General features: G+C 41.2%; 1 protein-coding gene and 1 long non-coding RNA gene across 2 annotated transcripts in view; one reads left to right on the top strand and one right to left on the bottom strand.

Annotated features, from left to right (window-relative positions):
• The window catches only part of LOC133476538 (axin-2-like), a 47,828-nt gene extending 23,694 nt beyond the window's left edge, over positions 1 to 24,134 (bottom strand). The window contains exon 1 of the mRNA XM_061770069.1: positions 24,110 to 24,134. The gene's annotated coding sequence lies outside the window, so the exon portion shown is untranslated. The remainder of the gene's footprint in view (positions 1 to 24,109) is intronic.
• Positions 177 to 27,444, top strand: LOC133476540 (uncharacterized). The gene is made up of 3 exons (XR_009788081.1): positions 177 to 389; positions 1,608 to 1,690; positions 26,192 to 27,444. It is a non-coding gene; the product is annotated as an uncharacterized LOC133476540 (long non-coding RNA).
• The last annotated feature ends 304 nt before the right edge of the window (positions 27,445 to 27,748 follow it).

Here is a 27,748-nt window from a genome sequence, read left to right as displayed (position 1 = left end):
ACAAGTGGCCACGCAAAACCAGTAAAAGTCATTCATTTTCCGTACCACTTATCATCACTAGGGTCGCGTGCCTGCTGCAGCCTATCCCAGCCAGCTTCGGGCGAGAGGCGGGGTACACCCTGAACTGTTCGCCAGCCAATCCCAGGGCACATATAAACAAACAACCATTCTCACTCACATTCACACTTACGGGCAATTTAGAGTCTTCAATGAACTTACCATGCATGTTTTTGGGATGTGGGAGGAAACCGGAGTGCCCGGAGAAAACCCACGCAGGCACGGGGAGAACATGCAAACTCCACACAGGCGAGGTCGGATTTGAACCTGGGTCCTCAGAACTGTGAGGACCCAGGCTGTGCTAACCAGTCTCCACCGTGCTGCCAGTAAAAGTAAGTGATTAATTCAATTGATCTACGGCGCTGTGCACATTTATAAAAACAAATCTCATAGACTAGCCGTGCACTTTGACACTGGAAGAAAAGTCAACGATGGAAGGAAGGAAGGAAGGACACAAAAAAAGCACATGAAATCAACCTAACTATTAAATGCCCCGACCCCCAGCACTTTTTTTTCATATAAAAAACTTGATTGCTGGAAGGATTCAGTCTTGTTTTTAATCCACTATAGCCATTACCATTATTTAATATCTTATCGTTGCTTTGTCAATATCTCTGTGTTTTTGGTATAATCCAGACTTTTTTACTAATCCAGAAGTTCTCAATTACAGTTCTCAACATTCCGTTGAGAAACATCCCGAGTTACTACAAAAATATGATCTTTACCAAGCCTTTCCTGTTTTCTGGTAGACCAGTTGATTACACTGACATTCAGCCAACCACACCCTGCCTACTGTGAGCTTGTCTGGTGGTTAAGGCCAGCTTGTTTAAAATATATTTTTAAAATATATTTTCACTGTAAGGTGTTATCATAAAGTGGTGCAACAACAGCTACAATGTCTGTTTCAGTGTGTGTGTGTGTGTGTGTGTGTGTGTTGGAAAGATGGAATATTAAGAGGTCCTAGCCTCTGTTTACTCTGGAGGTCTCTGTAAAACAAACACTGTTGCCACAAATCCAAACAATCCACCACCCAAAATGCAAAAAGCTTCTAACACTTCTCAAAGTGCCTGGTGACTGCAAGATGGAACATTAAATGACAAAGTGGGTCAGCAGCATAAGCACTGGGATGTTCAAGGGGCACTACACAGATCTGGCCCAATTTCCGGCCCATAGCGGTATCTGTACGCTAACTACATCATAGGCATCTTTGAAAAGGGGATGGGGTTGATGTACATAAGTGGTTATAAAATGTGACAGACAATCTTAAAATGTGTGTTATTTTCAATTCAGAATAAGATTGTATCTTTGTCAAAATCAAATTAGGCTGCAGATACAGCTGCAAAGTGGGAAAAAAAAAGAAACCACAGACAGAATAATTTTTGCTGACAGACAGGAAGGAGCTTCATGCCTTCCTCAGTCTGTTTTTAATGACACAAAGTATAGACTACTTTAAAATTATTTGGTTTTAATCAGTTTCTATAACCAGCTATAACTGCCAGACAAACTCATCACTGATGATTTGATTCAAATTCATTTTTCAACCGCCACAGGATGCCAAATCCTTGAGACCACACCTGTTGACCCTTGAATGCCCATGCTTGTCCTGTGCTGCAACAAAAGAGGGTGCTGTAAAGTAAGTCACAAGAAACTCCTTTTTTGATGTTGACCCTGCACTGACCCCTTTGTTAGGGCCCTAACCATTTCACAAAAAGATCCAAACGCTTTCAAAGTACAATTCAGGACAGGAGTGCAGCCACTGACTTGCAATAAAGTCCCAATAAAACAGGGTGACCTTAAGGCTAATTGGGAGTTTGTGAAGGAGAGGAAATTAAGCACATCTGGCGACCCTAGTGAGGATAAGCGGAACGGATGATGAATGGTCTATCACAAAAAGATGGGAAATTAAGCTCTTGTTTGATTAAATGCCGGATTTACAACACTGACAAAGTGAGCAATTCACTGTTGTCAGCAGACTTTACACCGATCTGATCGGCTTGATCGGCATCGGCCGATCCGATCAATGACGTCATTAATCGGCTCCGCAAACGGCATTTACTCCATGTCGCCATTGTGTACAGTATATTTGAATCCAAAAGCTCGTTTATTTTTTAGCCTTGTCACATCTCTTTTGACATACTACTGTAAATATCTGACAACCAATAAAGTTATTTAAAGAAAAACATGTCGGCTATGTGGGACAGACAACACGTAATGCCTGGATCAGACTACCAGACAAATTGGGTCTTTCACGATTGCACTATGTCAGACTACTGCAATAAAATCAAGTATTCTGATACCACCGCATCTCGTCTTTTATGATCACTGGGCTTTATCTTGTCAACTCAAACGCGACCGGGTACACTAGTTACCCTGGCGATGACAACAACAATGGATCGCGCCGTGTGTATTATAGGAACAAAATGGGGGGGTGGGGGGGGGGGGGGGGGACGTGCTGGTGGTCACCGGTGCTTGGGAGATGACTTTAATTCAAGGATTGCTTGAGGTATGTTCACTTACTTTTAACACGATACGGCTTGCAAGCAGGCAACAGAACGTTATGTAGCCCAGCAAGCTAATGCTAGCACTAACGGTTGTTCGTCAACATGCCAGCGTTCTGTCGAATCATGCTCTAAAGTTTTGGTCTGTGTGAAGTAATTTAATAACAATAAAGTAATTTAAATACAAAAAGTTAGCACCCATTATTTCTGTCATGTTGTAATGTTGGTTTGACCCGACTAATTAGAATACATGACCTGAATAGAGAATTCTTTTGAAGACACTCAATATACAGTACACAAGTATATGCAGTAAATGAACAAGTCATTTAAATAGACACATTGCTCCGTCTTGTGATCGGATCGGTGATTGGTTATCGGTTTTGTAAACTCTGTGATCGGCCCCAAAAATCCTGATCGTGTAAAGCCTAGTTGTCAGCGTAGGTGACATATCAGGACATAAATAAAATGACACAGGACTATAATGTACAGTGTAGGAACTGTTGAAATAAACTTTGCTTCTGTGCTAGTGCTCTTGGGTATTGTAATGCGGAGATCTTTGATGGCACACCAACAGAAACGTCAACACGGCAGAAGGCCTGTTGTCACATTTTCTTAAGAACTTTCATATTTGTTCTGGCATAAAAAGGTATACAGATCCTCCATTCTGCATGACCAAGCAGCCGAGCAGGACAGATTAAAAAAACGAAACAAACAAACAAAAAAACTTTCATATTCGCATCAGCCCGCAGTTCCCACAATGCAAACAATACATTCTGTGCAGCCTGTTCTATCACTCTTTCCTCAGCACAAATCCTACACTTGTACTAAAATGGCAAAGAAAAAAAGTGGAGAGGGTGGATAATTGCAAATAACCCAATATTTAGGAGTTCAAAGGCTATGGTGGGTTTGGGTGATAATTTCGGCTGAAGCATCTTTATAAACACTAATAAAATTAAGTGCATCGGCGGGGGCGTGGCCAGGCATCCCTTTGAAGAGACCCTGTGATCAGTTCCCCCTCTCAATTAGCGTATTGTCCACTTCTCCTTTCAGCATGGGAGGGAGGGGACATTCTCCCCCTAGCTTCCCTTTGAAGTGATTATCCCTTTATCTCAAGCCTGAGCGAGGAATATCTTGGGGGACAATGGAAAATTAAAGCCCATATGGAGAGAAGCGTGAATGGCTGTTTGTAGGCTCAGAGAGAAATAGTACGGGGAAAAAATGCGGGGATAAAAAAATAAATAGAGGAGGGAAAAGGAGGGAAAGAAGGGCAAATAGCATCATTCTGTTTGCGTGAGCTGAGGGGTGAGTGCTAGATGTCAACACTCATCCCAAAAAGTAATTTCGGCCTCGTGCCTGAGTTGACACTTGTAGCGGCTGTAGTGACTTAAGAAGATCTGTCATGACAGATGGGGAAAGACTGGGAAGGACTGGGGAGATAGAAGGATGAGCATGAAGATGGGAGAGGAGTGCAGTTGTCAGCAGAATCAGATGGCGGTCAGGCAGACAGGCTTGAAGAAGATACAATTAAAGTGTGGAGTTAAGACGGGCTTTGAAGTTGGACATGGTGCATAACACCCTTAAAATTTGAGAAGCCAGCTATTCATCTTCTTGTTATGGCTAGTTAAGGCTATTCCTTTTAAAAGATCCAATTTGAGAAAATAAACTTTAATTCCAAGTTTGGAAAAGTCACAAATAAATCAAGAGTGGTAATAACGAGCGAACGAAGGTTTTCAACAAGCCTTAAAAAAACGGATTACAAAAAAAAAAAAAAAAAAGAATAGTCATCTTTTGAAACATGACGGAGGGATTTGTTCACGAAGGTGGGAGGGGATGAATAATTACTTTCTCTGCCCACTCTCTTGCCTTTCTATTACGATCCTGTTTTTTGGTGGCTTAAAAGTTTAATAATGTATACAGACAATGTCTGTGATGTTTGGCCTAATCCGTTTAGGCTTGGCAAACCTGCATGGTGAGCAAAATCTATCTGATGTTCACCAAGCCAGCCTGTACTCATAATTCTTCCATGGAAACAGCCTTCTGCATGAGTTCATGTGCTGAATGTAGAAAGTGAAGTTGGAGCCATGAGCGCACTTCGGTAGACTTGATTTCAGCCAGCATCAAAGGATTAACTCTGCTTGTGTGTTTTGCTTTTTCCTTTGATTTTTTTTGACACTTTTTATGAAAGGACAAAGGTAAAAAGGGAAGAAGAAGAACGTGAGAAAATATGACCCACTGGCTACCTACCCTAAGCGTGTTACTTTTGATCAAAGGGGTAGAGTGTTTTATGTGTGAATAATGTTGAAATGTTCGATTTATGTGACAGCTAACGTTAAAAAATGAGATCTGTGAGGTTTATCAGTGATAATAAACATTGTGTTTATTCCCCCTTCTCAGTTAGATGTCATATATTGTCATACGCAAAATAATGTTCATATTTCTCACATTACTTTATAAACTTTCCCTCCTGGTTGTCCATCTCAGGGCTGGTGTATTTTCTTTTCTTTTTCCATTTTCCTTCCAGATAATTTAATTGCCATTGTTTAATCTGAATGTGTGAACATAAAAAAAATAATAAAAAAAATTGTCCAAATAATGTAAAAATCTACTAACAATTCAAAAATCTGTGAATGGTCCCATGTTTGGTATAAACAAATTTTATTTGGGTCAGGAGTAAGTCACAATAAAATGTTCAAAAACAAAAGTAAGGAGAGAGAAAAAAAAATAACTTGAATACAAGCAACGAAAGAAAGAATTGGACAAAATTTTCTCAGTGTAGCACCCATAAACATCATTCGTGTTCATTCGTGCGCCACTGACCAATTGTCAAAAGTATGACAAACTTGGAGTGAGACCAGGAAAAGTATGGTCTGTGTCCCACACATGGCTCTTATCTGTTGGTATTATTGTTAGTTTCCGTCTTGCGCAGTTGTCACTGTGTCGCCTGGTGACAAGACATTTAAATAGCAAATGCGCATTTGTGGGTGTGTTGATCATAATATGAGGTGTGGTTGGACACATTTTTGGCACGTGTTGGATGCAGTGCAATGCGTCTGTGCCAATGACTGACAAACACCTACCACCTTTTCCACATTCACTGTTAAATACATCATACATTTCGACAGTTGGGTGTTCCTTTTTGTTCTCTCTGCTTGTTCCCCAATCAAGCATGTAGTGCAGAATACAGTACACAGCTAACTCCCACCAGATAGCTCCAAACACACCTTTGTACAAATATAAATTAGACATAAGATTCAATAAATTGCTGCAAAGATCCCCACAATTCACTTTTTGATTAACCATTGTAGTTCGGGATGTGATTAGCATCAACTTTCATCACAAAGTGTGCCGTTTGCAGGTTGTCCTCAAAAGGAAAAATAAATACTGGATATGTACATTTAACTGCAGCCCTCCCCCAAAAAACAAACCAAAAACATTGTGTCATGCAAAAATCCATCCATCCATTTTCTGAGCCGCTTGTCCTCACTAGGGTCGCGGGCGTGCTGGAGCCTATCCCAGCTGTCATCGGGCAGGAGGCGGGGTACACCCTGAACTGGTTGCCATGCAAAAATATCATAGGAATAATATCCATCCATCCATTCATCCATTTTCTGAGCCGCTTCTCCTCACTAGGGTTGCCGCCATAGTAATAATAAAGCAAGCTACATTTTTTACATGATTGTATATTGTAGACACAAGTGACAGCATAGTCTGCTGTTTAACAAAACATGAGACAGCGGAATGGGAAATGGCTCTTTGTTTTCAAATGATGTTGTTACTGTAGCTATGACAACTTGACCATGATGTAACCCTGACCATGTTTTCGACTCACTAAACCCGACCAGAATATGCCATGATGGACAACATCAAAAAGCCTTATGTTGTTTTTGAAATATTCAATGTCAATAATTTTCGGGAAGAAGTTGTGCAGTAACACGCATGCAAGGGGGAAACAAAAATATTTAAACACTGTGTCATGTCTCTGCTCAGAGTTTGTGTTTTTTTCGTTTCAGTGCCTTTGTAATGGGTGCCTGTCACAAATCACAGTCAGCAGCTTTTTAGCCGGTATTGCCAAACTATTCAATTTTCTTACAGTCATGCGCTCAGTAATTGCTTGCGTAGTCTTGTTAATCTTCGGTATACAGTATTTCGTCCCCGTTAACATCCTGCGTGCTTACTGTTTTTTGTCTCCTGTTGCTTCAGTTAACAGTCATTTTATCAGTGTTCTTTAGTTTTGTGTCTTTGCTTCTCCTTTTGTATTTTTTGAGGTGATATTTTTTTTTTTTTTTTGCTGTGGCTATGACTTCCTACCCTGTGATAGGCACCAGTATGAGTATTTGAATTATTGGCAGTTGTTATCCTTCAAAAGCTCATAATTGTTTATAAGAAAAAAATATCTATTATTGATAAGGATTTTACAGATCTTAAAAGATTATTATTTTTTTAAAACCTGTGACAGACCTCACACATAAAGGTAAAAAATTAGACATTTAACAGTTTTGGTCACATTGTGCGTGGTGTGCTCCGATAGCCTCAACATACAACGCCTCACGCAGAAAGATTCTGTTCCCCCACCGATCTCCGATCAAGTCCTCTGAGGCAGAAATCTCGCGTGATCACATGTGATCTCACCAAAGCGAAGAAGAAGAAATACCTCCAGATATGTGCTGATCTTTGCCAATTTTTTCTTAAGGTTCCCAGCCGGGAGCCTTGTAAAATGCCAATGATGTCTCAAAAAGACTTGCTTTGGGAAAATACTTATTGCTATCTGGAGAACTCACTTTTATACAAAACCACGAGATCGGGTAAGACATTTTTGTTTCATTTAAGGCCGCTTCGTTGTTCCTCTGTCAGGGCGCTTCTTTGATTGGCTACATTCTGTTTCACGTCACAATTCGCGGCATCGTGACTTGGGAAACGTCGGCTTTCCCCACACAATTAAGACTTTTGGTCGTAAATATTGAACACGTTCGATATTTAAGGTTGTCAGCCCCAACCCATTTCGGACCCTGTTATCATGACAAATCCACTCTTAACACACCTCAGACCTAAGGACACTCTTATAGGATAACCTTATAAGAGATAAGCTAGTCTGGCATTTGACGTGCTTGGTCGGGAAGAATCGGGACAAAGACAGCCCGATTGTCTTTATGTGTGCCTTAGCTTAATGTTAGATCCATTCACTTCTTTACAGCACTAACCTTTTATGGAGTACATTTTTGTTCATTAATTTTTTGTACCCTCGCGTCATGCAAGTGCTTTTTGTTGTAATCACGTTCTATGTCCTCTTTTTTTTAACAAACCTTGTTTTCTGTACTTTTTGTTTTGAGTCTGTTTTTTGGGATGCACATTCATGGCTTAGCTGTCTGTTCGTGACACACTGCATGAAAAAGCAAGGTTACAATTAAATGAGTGCAACTATATCGCAAAGGTAGCTGTAAATTCCAAATAGTTGTGATTAGTATCAAAGAATCAAGTATCGACTAGAAATAACAGTTACTGGTGCTGTCACTGAGCCTCAATTGAGGAATATAATGTTGGTAAATATGTCATAGCGTATCAATGCAGACACTTTGAAAATATGTCCCGTAAGAGTTGTGAGCAATATAGAGGATGGCCCTGCCATGTTGTACAAAGTTTAACTAGGAACTCTGAACGGTTGTTCTTTACATTGTTGTCAAAATGATCCCTGTTCACACAGAATTACAGAAATTACAGAAAAACTACTGTAAAGAAAAACTACACTCGGGCCCAACAACTGCTTGCCTTTCCAGGTAAAACCATCTTTTAATACCATTTCCCGATTCACATGTGATACGTATGTTAATGAAGAATTTTTACAAGTCATGCAACTCTGTCAGACACATCGATGCAATAAATGTACACATTGTTTTACTATTACGCTGTGTTCAGTTATTATTGTTTGAACTATGCATGCCTAGATTGAACGCCTAACCACTGTTTTTGTCAACTACCATTTTAGTAGCTAAATGGAAACCGTATGTTATTTAAAAACATAATAATTAAAAAAAAATCTATTTAGAGTTCTGTTTTCATAGGTTCTTTTTGGATTTTTAGGCTCCCAAAACATTTTTCATATACAACCCTTGTTAAAGGCCCCTCAGTAATGAGCCCTATGTGCAGTATTGGGCGTATCACAATCTTCCATCCATGAAATCATTGCTCCAACATTGCTTTTCTGTCTGTTATCTCAACTTTCGTCTTCGGTAAAAATCATATATTTTTTTGGCTTGATTAACAATGATTATTTATTGGGTCATTTTCATATAATTTGATCAATCACGGTAACGACATGGCTCGCTGAATTTCCTTTTGAAAACCAATACATTTTACTGATACAGTATGAGTATTTGAATTATTGGCAGTTGTTATCCATCAAACGATCATAATTGCTTCGAAGAAAAAGTAAGTGAAGTAATATTCTTCAAACTTTTATTGCCAAAATTTCTTCCCCATTAGGTGTCTGAAATAAAGTTTCATGATTTGCAACATGTTTTCTGAAGATGTTAATCACATTTTTGGATCAATAGGATTTTTCTCCAAATGCTTAATATGTCTTTTCCCTGAAAACTAGCACAAATCCATCTTAGTGTATTCAGAGTTCCTTGTTTTGGTTCTTTCATCCTTCTTTGTCACTCAAGCTGTCTTACCATGAATGCCAATGGAGAGAGCCTCATTATGTTGTTGCAATACAAACTGAATGATAAACTGAAGTGACAGGATGAGGCAGCCATTTTGCATTCACACAATAGCAGACAGCAAAATAAATTGTGTTATTTCTAAGATATGAATGAATATGTATACATTTTTGAAAGTGTCAGAACTATTGCATCTTTACAGTTATTATGATTTTATAAAGACAAGAGCATAATGGGTTTAAGGAGTAGTTAGGATCCGGCACGGTGGACGACTGGTAAGCACATCTGCCTCACAGTTCTGAGGACCTGTGTTCAAAGCCCAAGCCCGCCTGTGTGGAGTTTGCATGTTCTCCCCGTGCCTGGGTGGGTTTTCTTCGGGCATTTCGGTTTCCTCCTGCATCCCGAAAACATGCAGGGTAGGTTTGGTTGAAGACTCTAAATTGCCCGTAGGTGTGAATGTGAGTGCGAATGGTTGTTTGTTTTTCTATGTGCCCTGCGATTGGCTGGCGACTGGTTCAGGGTGTACCCCGCCTCCCACCTGTGGATAGTTGGGATAGGCTGCAGCAGCCCGCGACCCTGGTGAGGATAAGCGGTGAAGAAAATGGATGGATGGAGTAGTTTGGATCATTTATGCACTTTTATCTGAAGGGCAATACGTAAATCAGGCAAAACACACGATTTTTATGAAGCTGTTCATGTCTTTGTGTTTTATAAAAAGAAATGTATTTCAATGGCGCTTCCAATCAGGATTGCCTTTACTATAAATTCCTAAAAATTTAAATCATTAATAACTTTTTAAAAATAAGACTTTAAGTGTGGCTGTTTTAGCATGGGAGACATTTACCCATATACCTGTAAAACCAAAGTGGCATCAAAAAAAATTGCTAAAGTTTTCTGTTATTGATCAAATTATATGAAAACAAGACTCATATTTTGCCCTTTGCAGCACTATACACCAACAGTAAACACGACATCACACTCAGTAGATTCCTATAAACAAATTCATACATGTACATCATTTTAGGCAAATGCAAGTATTGTGGTTCACATAGCTGATGGAAGTGCTGTAAGTGGGTTTTTCAATGGCCACTGAATGAGCATTGCATCCATATAGCATTCTATTTTCTTATACCGCTTGTCCTCATAAGGGGTACCTATCCCATCTGACTTTGGGCAAGAGGGTATGCATACTGGACTCGTCACCATTCACAGGGCACATATAGATTAATAACGTTCATAATCACATTCACACATTTTAAGAATTAGTCTTCAATTACGCTACCATTCAGTAGTGCCCAGAGAAAGCCCATGCAAGCATTGGGTGAATCTACTGTACACTCTCCATACAGAAGGCCTAAACTGAGATTCAAACCCAAAGCCGAGGCAGTCATGCTAACCATGAGTGCGCTGCTTAACATTGTATCCATGAGTAAATTGTTCTCACTGTGAGAAGAACTGTCATCAGGTCGTGACTACCTGTATATTATGCCTTTAATCCAAAACCAAATCTATGATGACCCATTGTGGTAGAAGGGCCCAAATCCAAATCACACATGGCAGGAGATAGAAAAAAAAAAAAAAGTAACATTAAAAGGCCCTTGATCTTAAAAAACACTCCTTAAAAGAAGAAAAAAAAAACGATCATGGAAAATAAGAGCAATGAAAAATAGAGTGAATGGAGAAAGCTAGGTGGTGAAAGAGAAATTGAAAAAAAAATGGAATAATGAGAGAAATACTGGAAGAAATCCAACAATAACCCGGACCATTTTTCAGTGGCAACACTGAACAGAATGGCACTTTGAGGTCCTTTCACAAATTTTGTTGTTGGGCTCCAAAATGCTCTTATGGTGTATAACAAACTAAAGCAAGCCATTTTGACCCAATTGTGTCACGCCACATACACAATGTCGACGCAGTGTCTGAGCAAAAAACAAGAGTGTATTTCAACTGTGAAGAAGTTCAAACAGTAAGGAGGCGAATAAGACTGGGGGACTGAAAAGGTCGGCAGAGTTCAGCAGGCCTTGTATTAATGAGTACCGCCTCCTGGAAGGGAGGCAGAGGCTCTCGGTGCTGCACCACAAGCACTGCTGAAATATGTCACCAAAACAATGTGAAAGGAGCATGCTTCACTGTTTACCCTTCCCATACCAAAAACAACAACAAAAAACGGGATAAAAAGACTGTGAGAAGAAATGAAAACTTAACCATCCCATTTCCATTGACCCTCTCCTCTTTATTCAGAATAAATCAGATGCTGTAAAATGTAAGAGCATGCAAACAGCTCTTCCCTTGCTTGTTTGGAGCGTTTGTTTTAAAGTGGAAATGATGCTGATGGCGCACTTGGCGATTAGCCCCGCGGCTAACATCAAAGGAGAGGAAAAAACAGCTGCTAATTTTCTCCTTTGACCTTTGGCTCCCACTGATTGAAACACTGATTTATGGAAGAAGCTAACAGCTGACTGCTACTGGAGGGACTATGCTTATGGTAAGAGAGGGAGGGTAAGGAGAAACGGTGGGGGTAGCAACCCAGTTACCATTATACCCCTTTCTTTAACAAATGTGCCCACCTTTACCTCATCACCTTTTTGGTTTTTTTTCTTAGTATATTTTATCATTTACTATCAACATATTCTTTTTCTATTTCTGTATGTATTTGTTGGTTGTTTATTCTCTTTGTTAGTATTCTAATATTCTGGGTAAAATTACAATTTATAAATACATACACTGAATGTTTGTTACAATAAAATGAGCAGTATAAAACAGTATAAAATACAGCCCATATGTTCCTGATTTCCTGTGTTGCCAAACAGAGAAATTTACATTTTGCTGCTGATGATCCACTGTAAAATTGTGAAGAAGAATCACTTTTTCCGTGTATTTCCATTTAGTCTGACAGAGATATGTGAAAGCATCAAGCAAATTCTACGCATCAGTGGCTCGCCTGGAAGAGGGCTCTCAGAAGGAAATTTCTCTGTACAGTTTCTTCCTTCCCTGCACCTCTCTGTTATTGTTCTTTTTCCACCATTCCAGTACCCGTTTAGCGGGTTTCAAAAGAAATTCCATTCGCCGAACGTGTCAGCCAACGTCATTTCCGGTCTCTCCTGCGGCGGCGGGAGCGAAGCAGGCGGCAAACCGTATAGGCATGGCCCCCCGTCGATAGGCCTAGGTGGCGGCGTAGGAGGAGCAGCAGGAACCAGAGGATTCTCTCAGGCTGGCTTGATTCTGAAGCCATTGAATGTTGGGTGGACGCTCATTGACCTGAGCAGTTTTAGCCTCACAGCCACTGGGTTGATGACCTTCTGGACCTGCAACGGGCTGAAAATCCTGGTTGCGAACTTCTTAGAATCCTAGAGTCTTCTGGCCGGGGCGATAGCTGGGGGCCTCTGTGCGGCGATGGCTGGCGGTGGTATACCCAAAATGCATGTTTCTGAAATTTTGTGAGGAAGCTCTAGGTACAGGAGTAGCTGTAGGAGAAAACCCACCCAAATATGGGGAGAACACTCAAACCCTACACAGAGGTTTGAAGAAAGAGCTTCTCGACCGCAAGGTAGACATTTTAACCGCTACAACGCCGTGCTGCCGTGTGGCAATCCCATTTTTAAAAAGGGGAACACGACCAGGTTAAGGTGTTTATATGCCTTTTTCAAATCACTTGTGTTAATGCAATAGTTCTGTATGCAACTCTGTTTTGTTCATTGGCAAGCTGTCTTATGGTTGCAATGACATGCTATTTACATACATATTTACAACTCACAAGTTATCGCCATCCCACCTGCACATCCTGTGGTAGAAATGTAAGCCTGATCAACATTTAGAGAGCCAAACCACTATGTAAACCAAGCTTAACAGCACTGCTTGTCACTATCTGGCAACCTTGTGGTGCTGACTGCAGCAATGCTGCACTGTAAAGTAGTAATGGGTTTGAGCTCGACTGACTGTTGTCCACTCATTCACAGAGAATTGTCATCAATTGTGCCACAAAGGTAATGGAATGGATAAAAACATGAAACAACCTGTATTTTCCTTTAAGAGAACTTTTTTGAACATTAAATACATGTTAAATGTTACATTAAATATGTTTGTGAAGGACTATAGAACAAGTATGCACATAGCAGCAGCTGAAGAAAAAATCATTTTATTTTTATTTTTTTATCATGGTATGCTTTTTGACGAGAACGGTGGCAGTGTCGTGTTCATTAAACCACACTAAACCTGAAATTAATCCTTCTTGTCATGCTTACACAGTGCATGGCTTAAATGTTCTCACCCTGGGTTCCATTTAGCAAAGGCCATTATTAGACTGATTATAGTGCACCAGTCTGATCAACATGAGAATATGTGCATGTGGGCCTTCACTGTGATCACATTGTATATGTATGTATCAATCACTCGAGTGTGGGTGATGATGTTGAGCTGTTTGTCTTTCCCATGAAAGGGAACAGGATCAAAGGGGCTGGTCCACCAGCTGGACCTTCAATCACTTTGGGACATTGACTTTGGAGCAAGGGCAGCTGAGCCTGTTTGTATGTTGAACAACTGTTTATCAAGGGGCCTCCAAATGTTCTGTTTTGACAACATAATCAGGACTTTGGCAGCAAACTATGAGTAGATGCTATTAATTACACATCAGTAAATACTACAGTTTATGACACAGAAGGCTGAAGTACGCAGAGGTTGTAGGTTATTTACTTCAAATTACTAGACGTTTATTATTACTTTTTTGAGTTTGAATTCAAGTTTACTTCATTAATGTTTTTAACAGACCTAAAAGGTAGTTTGCAATGTTAAAACTGATAGGAAAATTTGAATGTAGCCTCACCTCACTAATTCCCCCCGTCCCAGAAGTCTTATTAGTTCTCATTAACGTGTACGAGACGTAACATGCACTGTAAACAAGCCGACGTTAGCCACGGCTGCTATGTTGGTACCATGACTTATTAGTATTGCAGTGTTACTCTAACACTAAATGTCATCAGTTTTAAGTGTTATTTTTGGGAATGTATAATCAATTACAAATCCAAAAGAGGTAATGAATGTACCCACGCACAGAAATGCTGCCAGTAATTCCATGTCGCTTCTTCTCTGATCTCATCAGTACAGCACTAATATTAGTAGAGGATACGACTGAGTACATTTTTGTTGTCTGCCTACAGTTGTTGCTGAGCCATTTGTGTTCAATCCATTGCTTAAATTGTTAAAGCATATCATATATGCTAATTAGCATAAAACAAGCGGGGCCTGTCTTCAGGCAGTTGTTTAACTGTTTTAAATACACAAGGTGCAATTCTATGTCTTTATGTTTAGTTTGACAGTAAACTTCGACCGGCAGTGGCATTAAACAGCTTGAAGCCTCTTTTTGATGAGTTGTTCACAATTGGTTTAACAGATTGTATAAAATTAGATGGAACTTTGAAGAGACCTACTCATCATTGGTTCTGCAGTAGAACAAGTGGTGTGAACGGTATCTCATTTTCATGAGACAAGACGGCAAGACCTCAAAACAAGCAGGCTCAAATAGTTCTGTGATTCTTGATCATTGCGGTATTTTGATGAAAGCATGTCTCACAGACATGATAATCATCAAAACATGACTCTAAGACACTTGGGAACTATTTTAAATTGTGAACAAAAATCATTATTTCCTTTAAGTTGCCAATGCAATATTCATTTGTATTGGGGGTCCTCAGTTTAAAACAAAGTAACACACATTTTAAAGTCAGAATGCAACATAGTCCACCATCAAATTGTGCTAACGCAGTAGTAAAGTCATAATTACAGAAAATATTTGACAGAAAAACACTCACAGGCCCAAAAAACAACAACGAGTTAATTGCATGTCATTTGTAACCTTGAAATATCATATGATGAGACCATGGTGATGTTATTTTTGTACACTGGTACTGTAATATATTGTATTCTAACAGATAAAGGAATATACATGCTTTGGATTCTTTATATTGAGCTGTAGTGGTCTATATAGACCGCATGGTGTGAAGCAACAAAACAACAACATCCACAATAATAAAAAACCTTGCCCATCTCTGCATTCTCTGAGTTTTCAAAACAATAGTAGCTGCATGTTGACAAAAGCAATGGAATGCAGATGATTTGAGGGATGAAAAATTGTTACATTCCTGCATTGACTCGTAACATATGCAGCATACTCGTTTCTTTTCAAATCTCCTTTCCAAGGTTAAAAACGTATCATCACACATGGCCATGCTACTTACTGTCTTGTGTGTGTATGTGTAGTTTTTTTTTTCACTATCCCTTTGAAAATATAAAAATTTCTTAAAAAGGGGGTCCACCTTCTGCCAATCCAGAGGCACTGTCCCTGATGTCAACGCGATGTTGCAGAGGCGTGTTAACCAGGACAGCCCTACAACATCCAGAGCCTTTAGGAACTCCAGGTGAATCTCACCCCCCCCCCCGGGACCTTGCTACCGAGGAGCTTTTTAACCACCTTAGTGACCTCAACCCCAGAGATAGGAGAGCCCACCTCAGAGAACCCAGACTCTGCTTCCTCATAGGAAGACATGTCGGTGGAACTGAGGAGGTCATCCAAGTATTCTCCCCACCGACTCACAACGTCCTGAATTGAGGTCAGAAGCGCCCCGTCCCCACTATACACAGTGTTGATGGTGCACTGCTGAGACGCCAGATGGTGGACCATAATTTCCTCAAAGCCGTCTAGAAGTCTTTCTCCATGGCCTCACCGAACTCCTCCCACGCCCGAGTTCTTGCCTCAGCGACCAACAAAGCCGCATTCCGCTTGGCCAGCCGGTCCCCATCAGGTGCCTCAGGAGTCCCACAGGCCAAAAAGGCCCGATAGGACTCCTCCTTCAGCTTGACGGCATCCCTCACCATTGGTGTCCACCAACAGGTTCGGGGATTGCCGCCACGACAGACACCGACATCCTTACGGCCACAGCTCCGGTCGGCCGCCTCAGCAATGGAGGCGCGGAACATAGTCCACTCGGACTCGATGTCCCCCGCCTCCCCCGGGACGTGGGTGAAGTTCTGCCGGAGGTGGGAGTTGAAACTCCTAAAAGGGGAGATGTTCCCACCAGACTCTCACAATACGTTTGGGCCTGCCAGGTCGGCCTGCCAGGTCGGACCGGGTTATGGTTTTCGTTATGAGCACAGAAGTCCAAAAACAGAACACCATTTGGGCTCTGATCGGGGGGCCATTCCTTCCAAGCACGCCCTTCCAGGTCTCACTGTCATTGCCCACATGAGCATTGAAGTCCCCCAGCAGAACGATGGCGTTCCCAGCGGAAGCGCTCTCCAGCAACCCCTCCAAGGACTCCAAAAAGGGTGGTTACTCTGAACTGCTGTTTGGTGCATATGGTAAACAACAGTAAGGACCCGCCCCCCACACACCCAAGGCGGAGGAAGGCTACCCTATTGTTGACTGGGGTGAACCCCAATGTACAGGCACCAAGCCGGGGGCAATAAGTATACCCACACCTGCTCGGTCCCTCTCACCGTGGGCAACTCCAGAGTGGAATAGAGTCCAACCCCTCTAAGGAGGACTGGTACCAGAGCCCAAGCCGTAGGTGGAGGTGAGGCCGACCACATCTAGTCGGAACTTCTCGACCTCACACACCAGCTCGGGCTCCTTCCCTGCCAGAGAGGTGACGTTCCACGTCCCTAGAGCCAGTTTTTGTAGCTGGGGATCGGATCGCCAAGGTCCCCGCCTCCGGCCACCGCCCAGCTCACATTGCACCCGACCCCTATGGCCCCTCCCACAGGTGGTGAGCCCATGGGAAGGGGGACCCATTTTAGACTTTTGGGCTGTGCCGGCCATGCCCCATGGGTGCAGGCCCAGCCACCAGGCGCTCGCCTTCGAGCCCCACTTCCAGAGGGGCTCGAAGGTCCCTCTGGAAGTGACCCGCGTCCGGGAAAGGGAAAACGTCCTCCTGAATTCTTTAACAACATAGGGGTTTTTGGAGCTGTACTTTGTCTGTTCCCTGACCGAGGACCTGTTTGCCATGGGTGACCCCACCAGGGGCATAAAGCCCCAGACAACTTAACTCCTCGGACCATTGGGACAGACAAACCCCTCCACCACGATACGGTGACAGCTCAAGGAGGAGGACACTACAAGCAATAAGCAAAATAACATATTTTAGATTAGAATGGCTTTCTGTGAATTGCTGTCCTCCACCAAGGCCAAACTGTTAGCAAAAGTCAATGAAAAATATGTTTCTTATAGTCAGCAGGCTGTTTTTTTGGTTCATTCTGCATTATCATTCCATTAAATATTGATTTCTGAACTCTCCCCAAGTTAAGACATTAGTATTGTGCTATTAAAGGATGGATATGAATGTCAATAGTTTTATTTTGAATTTGGGAGTCATGTTATCATTAGTTTAGAATAAAACCAACATGTTTGTTTTACTCAAACACACAACAATAAATAGTAAAATTGGAGATTGAGAGTCTTTTTGTTACATTATTTCTTTCAAAACATCTCTCAAAAGTAGTGATATATCACGTGTGATAAAAATGATGCCATTTAGTCGTTTTGTTTTTAACTGCCCCTTTGAAGGAACTCGTAATATTGAGTATCTCTTTTTATTTGCTTTTTGTGTGCTCTGTCACTAAACAGGGTGATGGATTGACATTGAGCAAAGCAATGTATAAGACATTTGGTGAAATTTAAACAAGGGAACAGATCGCCAAATTCATTCCTTCTAAGGTGGAACATATTACATTGAATGGTATCATGAAACAAGGTTGAAACAATGGCAGTATGTTCACTGTGAAGTTTGTGGCTTAGTCTCCTCTTGTGTGATAGCAAAAATGCATTGTCACTAAATACCTAAAATATTGACAAGTTGGTAGAGGCAGCAATAGTAGCTCCATTCATGAGAGCAGCTTGGGAAGGATTTCAGAGACATTCTTCAGGAAGCCTAAAAAAAGGTTGCTTTTTTAAGTCATTTTGGAATTTGAATGGTATTTCAGTTTAAAGGAGAGAGCAAAAGGCTGTGGTTGTGTGGGTGGAATACAGATGCCATCCAATGTTCAAAGCCTTGAAATACGTATGCCACACATTGTTAAAGCAATTCTTTTCACAATTTACAATGGATAAACATGATGGCTTACAGAGGCCCTTTGTGATTATTTGCGCAGTGGTCTAGTTTCAGCTATTTCTGGCCTCCTTGAGGCTGCTGCTCAATGCCACCCAACAAAGTGATTCTTGTTGGGATGGTGTATAAAATGTAAATTAAAAACAGAATAAAATGATTTGCAAATCCTTTTCTACATGTACGCAGTTGAATACACTGCACACACATTCTCAAAAGCTGGGACAGAGGTCAACTTACTTATTTTGTATTTTTGCTGTGTTTTTATTGTGTTGTACAGCACTTTGGGAACCTTGTGTTTGTTTAAATTGTGCTATATAAATAAAGCGGATTGGTTTGGATATATACACTGTACATATGTGTGCGTGTGTGGCCGTCCCCCAACCGCCATAAGTTCGACCAGCACAGACACACAGATTGCCTGTTTTGTCAGCAGGCAATCCTTTTATTAAATCATCTACTTCACAACAAAACGTCCACAAAAAAATGGTAGAACGAAAAAAAAGGCCTCACAAACAGTGTGGAAAGCTACTGCCTGGGCACCGTACTGCAGGCTCTCTCGTTTCTGATGGCTTGACACAAACCGCTGGCCGAAGTCCTTCTCTTTGTTTCACCAAAATCAACACTCGACACCAGCACCCTACAGCATGAGTAAAAAGTGCGTGCTATCAACTAAATAGTCACCTGTCACAGCCAACTCACCCAGAATACTCAGGTGAGCCTGCCCAACTTCTCTCTCTCTCCTCTGTAGCCAATGGTAAATCACGCCCACCTCCACATATATCTTTCTCATGTTACTTCAAAAACATAGACTATTTTGTGCATATCCATCAAATAAAGTTCAGATAAAGAATTTGTTTAAATGAGAGGTTGTAATCTAACAACATGAGTCAAAATTCAAAGGCGTGAATACTTTTGCAAGACACTATAGGAACTGAATTGGAAGTGCACCACTGCAGGGTAAATGCATCCAAAATGTACGTTCATGGCATGAACCATCTTGCATATACTGAACATGACTTTGCTGTCAGGAGCGCTGATAAAACAAGTGAGAATGCACCAATTTCTTATTTTTCAAAAGTTGTAAAAAACCATGCCGAGCAGCGGCTCTGCCAGGGCCTCACTGATGTATCTTGAAAGCTTGTGACTTCTTACTTTGCATTTGATACAGTCTTTTTTTTTCTTGCAGCCACACGAGAAAACCAGTTATGGGAAAACTGCAAAAGGGAGCGACAGGACGAGCTCCTGGGTCTTCAGAACTCTTGACAAAAGCTCTTCCTTCAATACTTTGTCCCACAGATATTCATCTTACCAGTTGAAAAGTGAAGACAGCAAAAAGTTGGGGCTTGAAAATAACTTTTCAACTACAAAGAAACACCTCACAACAGGGTAGACAAAAAGAAAGTTTAAAAGGAAAAGTGAAATAGTAGGAAAGGAGCGACTTCCACATTGAGGTCGCATGTGAGAAAAATGTATTGTATGCGGATAGACCAAATATAGAGCTTGTGTATTCATTTACCAGCTACAAAAAACATTATCATCTTACAGTATGCATCAAAAAATCAATCGCTATTGAAAATGTTTTGATAGAAGATGAAATCATTTATAATCCCAAAGATACTAAAATGGGGTCGTTCAAAATTTGGAGAGCAAAAGTTTTCATGCCACATCCTTTTACCTTGTTGACGCATCTTTTAAAAGAAAGCTGACTTCATCACTGCACCACAAGAGTTTGACAAAAATGAACACTAAGCCCATGAATCCTTTTTTTTTTTGTTTGCTCAATGGCAAAATGAATAAATGATATTCGTGCCTTGTTACAAGCTCAGCTATAACACAGAGATGTTCAGACACTTTGAGGATGCCTAACATTGAGAAATATCAGGAGGTGCTCTGCGTTTCTGTTGATGGACAGGAAGATCAAAAACCAAACCCCTTAAATGCTTCTGCCCTCGAGAATAATTTAGTTTTTTTCCCCTCCCTTTTAAGATCATAATGGAACGTGACAATCGTGCCACCTTTTCTGTGTGCTCTAGTTTCATTTATTTTGCTAATGATAAAGCACTGTATTGACAACTTTCAAGGCACTTTGTCTCCTGAATAAACAAATCTACACGCACACACACACACACACATATATATATATATATCGGAACATATCTTGTGGTGATGTTGATGACAGCTGATGGTTGAAAGACACGGGAAACCTATCAAAGATTCAAATGAAGATTTTGCAAAGAAGACAGGGGTGGATGTATGCTAATCAATTGATGGGGTTAGGAAATATAGTTAGTGGTGAAGAGAGAGGAAAAAGGAAAAGCAAGCGACACAAACTTGTCAGACGCCACTGACAGAGATATCAAAAAGTCAAGTTTGCGTCGCCACGCAAGTGCCCAAATCACAAGTGCTGTATGCTAGAAAAGGTTTGAAATTGGAACAGTTCTCCATATGGTGTGTAACCCAGCAAAGTTTGTTCTTATTGTTTGACAAGGTAGGGTGCAGGCTTTGCTTCTGTGACACCTAAGAGGTTCTAAAACTCAACAACTAAAAATATAACGCATGTTGACATATATGTCACTGTTTATTACGTTTATCCATCTTTCCATCCATTTTCTATACTACTTGTCTTCAGGGTGACGGGTGAGCTGTAGCCTATCCCAGCTGACTTTGGGTACACCCTGGACTGGTCACCAGCTAATAGCAGGGCATATACAAACCGCCAACACATTCGCTTGCAGTTAACCTAACATGCAAGTTTTGGGAATGTTGGTGGAAATCGGAATACCTGAGAGAGAACCCACACAAGCTTGGGGCGTAAATTCCAGACAGGAAGGCCGGAGCTGTGATTCAAACCCAAACCTCAGAACTGTGAGGCAAACGTGCTAATCAAACATTCACTGTGCTGCCCCGTTTCATCAAACTTCAATAATTCATTGACAGTTGTTAAAAGAAGCTTCCTAAGAGGTTATGAAGCGATATATTGAAGTCATATTGTAGCCAGATGCTTACAGGTTTAACATCTTGAGGCTCCCCTCCACTCTTCTTGACTTAAAGGCTAAAACTTCTGAGCTGCTGCTGTTCCTTTCAGCTTTTAGCTCAGCAGCAGGAGCTTTCATAACACAATCAAAATCCTTTCCAGATGTGGATCTCTGTGAAATTCGAGGAAACAATTCCTGATCTGCTCATCGATATGTATGTCTTACATATGTTCAAAAAACATAAGTTAAAATGGCATACACAGCATGGCAACACTGTGAAGTCTCCAAAACAAGACCTGCATAGAGTAGTCATGCATGCTTCCAATATTTTGGTATACTTATTTATCCAACTACTGCAAACTCCAACCACGATAACAAAGTTCAATTAAAATCTCTCTGATGGTAAGAAAAAAAAAAACAGCGAAACTTTTCAACCTTTGAAATGCCCCTCTGGTAGTCCAACTTAGAATACCACAACATTTTTTGTGAAAATCACAAACCTGCCACCGTACGTGATGTCACGCCAGACGTCAACCTATTGCACAAGACAGGAATAACTCTGGGTGTGTTTTTGGGCTTCTTGTGGCTTTTTCATTTGATTTTTTTCCTTAGAAAAAAGGGATCGTGCTTAACAAGGGTTGTTATAAAAAAAATTTTTTTTAAAAAGAACATGGTTAAAGAATATACACCTGAAGTCACTTGAAAGCCGTAAAACTTGGCCATGTACATGAAAGTTAAGTTTGGGTTTTTTTTTGGTGTTTAATTTCTTTTTACACTTGTGAGACAAGGAATAATAGTGAAAATATTTGAGGTGCATCTTCAATTCACCCTTTCATTATTTGCCACCAACGTTAAGAGTTTTTTTGGTTTTAAGTTTTTACTTATTATTACACTGTCTGTATTTATGAGTAACTTTATAGTTACTCATAAAGAATATATCTGTTGGCAGACAACTGTGAAATGATTAACACCACAGTATCTATTCACATCTAGACATCAAATACACTTCTTGCTGACGAAAGAAAGCCTACAAACAAAAATTACTTTTGGCAATATTACTTTGGAAATTGAGTTGGTTACAATTACTAGTTACACTGTTGAAAATGTAAAAAGTGTAACTATTTAATTGCGTTCTCAATGTAATAACTACATATATGTTTGTGTACAGGATATTAAAATACCATGTTAACCTAATGACAAAAGTGCACAATTTAGACTTCATATGACAGACCAGATAAGTGAATGTTCAATAAAAAGTCCAAAATTATAAAGATAAAAGCGCTTGAAAGTCAGTGTTCCTTTATGTGTTCAAAAGTGTAACTATGAGACTTAACCCTTTCAAAATCTCAGATAAACTAATAGATTGCACCACAAGATGGCTCTTCAAAGCCATATTTGGAAAAGTATGTTATGTTTGAGACCAGAGCAGAATTGCACATGACCAGAGAGAGCCAATCACAAGTGTCGGCTTTAGAAGGAGGAAGTGTTACCAAAACAAATCTGAGCTTTTGTGGGTATTTTTTAAAATGTAACTAAACTAGTAATCTTGGAAATTTCCAAAAGCAACTGTATTTTAATTACACATTATCTCCCAGTAGTGTGATGGATTACGTACATTTTGTAACTAAATTACACAGTCTCTTCACAGATAATTAGTTACTCCCCGGAACTGGGTGTGGTGGTACACTTGCCTGACTTTTGTGCAGGCAGGATGGGTTCAGTTCCCACTTAGTGATGGTGTGAATTAGCATGTGAATAGTTGCGCATTTCAACACGTCACTTGTGACTGACTGGTGAACAGTCCATTCCCGACCACCCTGAACAGGGTAAGTGGAATGGAAAACGGATGGATGGATTAAAAAAAAAAAAAGACTGTCTCTGTTTTGCTAGCAACATACTAAAGAACTCTTGAGGTTCCCTGTGTTAATGTTCTCATTTAGCTGGAAATTTTTTTTTCACAAATACATCCAAGTGTCATCAGGTTTTTGAGAGTAGTAATCTACAACAAAAAGACATGGTAGCACACAAATTCTCAAAGTTACTGGATGTGGGAGGAATAAATCACATGCTAACATATACAATTCCCTGTTTGTAGTTACTCATACAGAATACATGCGCTCGCAGACACACGAACACAAGTATGATTACTACTGTGAAATAATTGCCATCACAGTATCTATTCACCCCTAGGCATCAAAGACATTTTCTTGGTTTTGGATCGCAGACGATCAGTGAAGTTATTGTCAGAGGAGAAAGGAGCCTTCCGATCAGCTCAATGTCCAGTACACACCCCCAACTCCCTCAAAACCCTCCACCCCCAAAAAAGGCCCAAGCTTTGCAACCGTACTCTCGCCCTCTTGCATCATTTACTGAGGGAACGTGCCATGTCAGCCCTGTCCTGCCTGCAAACAAGGACACTCACTGTGAGGGTGACAATGGACAATAGAGCCGGCGGTGGCAGTGGACTCATTGTGATGCATGATGTCATGAACATCAGACCCGGACATCACCAGCAGTGTCAGCGGGTCAACGTGGAGGGTGGACAGCTGGGGGAGGGAGGTGACGGTTGTGGGTGTGAGGGGGCTGGTGGACTTGAATGGAGTGTGTGTGTGTTTGTGTGGGTAGGAGGGAAAGCGTTTGTATTCATGGTGCTGATGAAAGAAAGCCTACAAACAAAAAATATTGCCATGAGTCGAATGAGAGGAGCTGAAAAAGACTGACAGTGGCAATGGTTGTGGTGGTACTGTACACTCGCCTGACTTTGGTGCAGGCAGCATGGGTTCAATTCCCATTTTGTGACGGTGTGAATTAGCATGTAAACACGTCACCTGTGACTGACTGGTGACAAGTCCAGGGCGCAGTCCGCCTTTCGTCTGAAGTCAGCTGGAATGGGCTCCATTTCCGACAACCCTAAACAGGTGAAACGGAATAGAAAAGGGATGGATTAAAAAAAAAAAGACTGGCTTTGTCTTACCAGAAACACACTAAAGAACTCTAAAGGATCCCTCTATTAATGCTCTCATTTATCCATCCATCCATCCATCCATTTTCTGAGCCGCTTCTCCTCACTAGGGTCGCGGGCGTGCTGGAGCCTATCCCAGCTGTCATCGGGCAGGAGGCGGGGTACACCCCGAACTGGTTGCCAGCCAATTGCAGGGCACATACAAACAAACAAACAACCATTCACACTCACATTCACACCTACGGGCAATTTAGAGTCTCCAATTAATGCATGTTTTTGGGATGTGGGAGGAAACCGGAGTGCCCGGAGAACACCCACGCATGCACGGGGAGAACATGCAAACTCCACACAGGCAGGACCGGGGGATTGAACCCGGGTCCTCAGAACTGTGAGGCTGACGCTCTAACCAGTCGGCCACCGTGCCGCCTGCTCTCATTTAGCTTTCAAAAAATATCACAAATACATTAGGTTTTTGAGAGTTACAATCGATAAAAGCGTAACAGACTTGAGAATGTTGAAGACAGTTCTGGAATCTGCATGAATGTGTGTTTTTGAATCGCACGGAAAATTCACTTGCATGTGTCCGCAGGCACACACCCCTGGGACTCTTTCACTGGGTGTGGGGCACTCACTTATTGCGACAAATAACTCATGAATATGCAAATTGCTTGTGTATCCCCTCACTCATACTCTCGTCCTATAGACTTTTATAATTTACAGTCAATCCCACCACACTTCAGTTGTGTAGCCGGGTTCACGACCCTTGTCCTGCATTCTCCTATCCTTGTCCTGTTCTATCTTGTCCTGTCCTTCCCTCACAGGGTGTAGCACTACAGCCCCATGAAACACTCATATTTAATGTTTCATTGTCGTTGAAAATGTAACGACTTACTTTTCTCATCCTGTTTACAATTAGTGCTTTGTCTTTTGTCTTCGTTTCTCTCTCGCCTCTAGAAACTAGTATGAATGGAGGTAAGACAGAAACATCGATCCATCCATCCATTTCCCAAACTGTTTATCCTCACTAGGGTTGGAGATGTGCTGGAGCCTTTCCCAGCTACTGTATCTTTGGGCGAGAGGGGTGGGGGGTACACCCTGAACTGGTTGCCAGCCAATTACAGGCCACATACTGTATAGACAAACAATCATTCACACCTACGGACAATTTAGAGTCTTCCATTAACCTACTGGAGTACCTGAAGGAAATCCACATGGGCATGGGGAGAGCATGCAAACTCCACACAGGGGAGGCCAGATGTGAACCCGGGTCCTCAGAACTGTGAGGCGGATGTGCTAACCAGTCCTTCATTGTGCTGCCCAAGACAGAAACACACTTGGGAAATTATTTCATAAACAGAACTACTCTATAAGGATAGGAAATTCATAGATAGAGGAAATCTTATTGTTTAAAATTTATTTCACAATGTATTCATTTCTCTGTATTGGATATAAAATACATATTGGAATGCTCCAAAAACAGCACCATCTGTTGGATCTGGTTGGACACTGCCCACTGTCGCATTAAAAACTCTCTACTGGTTTAGCTCCACTGACTATACTGAGGATGTGCCAAAAACAAAAATGACAAATAAAAGCTGCTATACAATATTATATTTCTGTGGAACAACCACTTAGACATCAAAACAGTTTTAATTGTAACTAATCCGAGACTGAGATTAATTCTGATGGGAAAACTCCAATGGAGATGCTCTGACTCAATTTTCATCTGGGATTATTCCTCTCTTTCATTCACACAGGCTTATACTCACTGTGGATAATCAGCCTTTAATGTTTTGGCATGCTATAAAAACAGAGAAACATATATGATGTGCACGTATGCCAGTGCGCACAGACATACCCTTTTTTTTAATCAACTGTTGTATGATGATAATGTAACCAGGGTCGTACGTAACGTGAATTTGGGTTGTGTTCTTTGTTACTCTTTCAGGCAAAATGAGAATGACCACGGAGGACAAAAAGAAATCCTGCACCTCAAACTGGGAAGTCTGAAACGTCTTTGAGCATGTGACTGGAAGGAACTGGAGGACTGAGGTTCTTCCAGGTGTTTTTTTTTCACAGTGGTAATCCTGCCACGGAGTGACTGTGATTTTAACAGCGAGGCTTTCCAAACAGGGCCCAGATGGAGGGAGCACGAACACAGCAAACATACGTATAGACACAGGTGCACCCGCCTTATAAAGCATGAGGCTCCCTCACACACACACACACACAGAATAAAGGTGAGGGCTAACTTGTCACTCCTTGGGTGGTCTCGGTGTGAAGATAAGGGGGGTTGGACTAAAGCTGTTTGTTCAGTTGTTCCAGCTCAGATCAAAAGCATCGAATGCCATCATTTGAATAATAAAAATGAAATGAAAATATGTCAACTACAGTTTCAGTACGACAGTACTTCACTGTAATTAACACATAAGAGTGTCAAATGTCATATTATATATGCTTGTTTCCTGTGTGGAATTTTCCTTTGTGTTGCAATTACTTGGCGCTTGTCGGTGGGCGGAGTCTCCTGCGACGCACCTGCCGGTGCTTCGTCATCAACAGTACATTTAGGCGGAGGAGAAAGATTTTGAGAAATTGTACATTGCTTGTTGCCATTGTTACTCTCTCGTGCATTCTTACTCATATTCCGTTGTGCCAGTTGCTATTTTCGTTGCTTGTAAGCACGACTGTGTTTTTCTGTTCTTGTTCATTTGCCTTCTTTAGGTTGTAGTTTGTTTTAGTGTTTTCCTCCTGTGGTTCTCTGCCTACCTTCCTTATTTAGTACCTGTTTGTTAGATTGTTTTCACACTGACCTAACAGTCAAATAAATGGGACGCGTGAGGTGTGCCTTACAATGTTGTCGCTGAGTATTTAGTTTTTACGTTTTACAAAAGTTGTGGATAACTCATTTTAAACTTGTATGGTGGTTAAGATTGTTGGAAACAAAATGTTACGTGGAATTACAAATTGCCTGTAGACTCTGCAAGCATCCTAGAACGTACAGGGTTATTTATACTAGGGGGTTCACCGACTACCCGTATATGTGCATACCTTAATCGGGTTACTGACAAAGTTTGTTTTCTACACTTTTTCACACTTCCCTGTGAAGTCCGACTTTATATGCACGAGTAAAATAAACGATCCTTGGCCAAACTCTCAGCTCCACTACGCTAAGTAGCAATGATGTGCTGTCCCGCTCATTTAGCAGTGGGGGGGTTCAACAAGGAAGACTGGCTTGGTGCTATTTCCTCATTGCTAACTGGTACAAGCTGAGAGGTAAAAGGACAGATATGGATCGGTAGATACAATACCCTCGTTGGAGTTGGGTGCCTCTGGTGAGGCTAAGCAAGTGGGGTAAAAAGTTGGGGCATTGCGTGTTTGTAGATGTCCCGAAACAAAAATAACTAGGGTGCCTGCACGTTGGGCTGCATACGGTTGCACGCTACGCCATAGAGTTGAAACAAGGAAACTGGGAAGACCCTTTCATAGGTAAAACTAGTTTTGGGTC

This window comes from Phyllopteryx taeniolatus, chromosome 4, assembly GCF_024500385.1.
Source record: "Phyllopteryx taeniolatus isolate TA_2022b chromosome 4, UOR_Ptae_1.2, whole genome shotgun sequence".
Lineage (NCBI taxonomy): Eukaryota > Metazoa > Chordata > Actinopteri > Syngnathiformes > Syngnathidae > Phyllopteryx > Phyllopteryx taeniolatus.
This window is presented reverse-complemented; position numbering and strand designations above follow the sequence as displayed.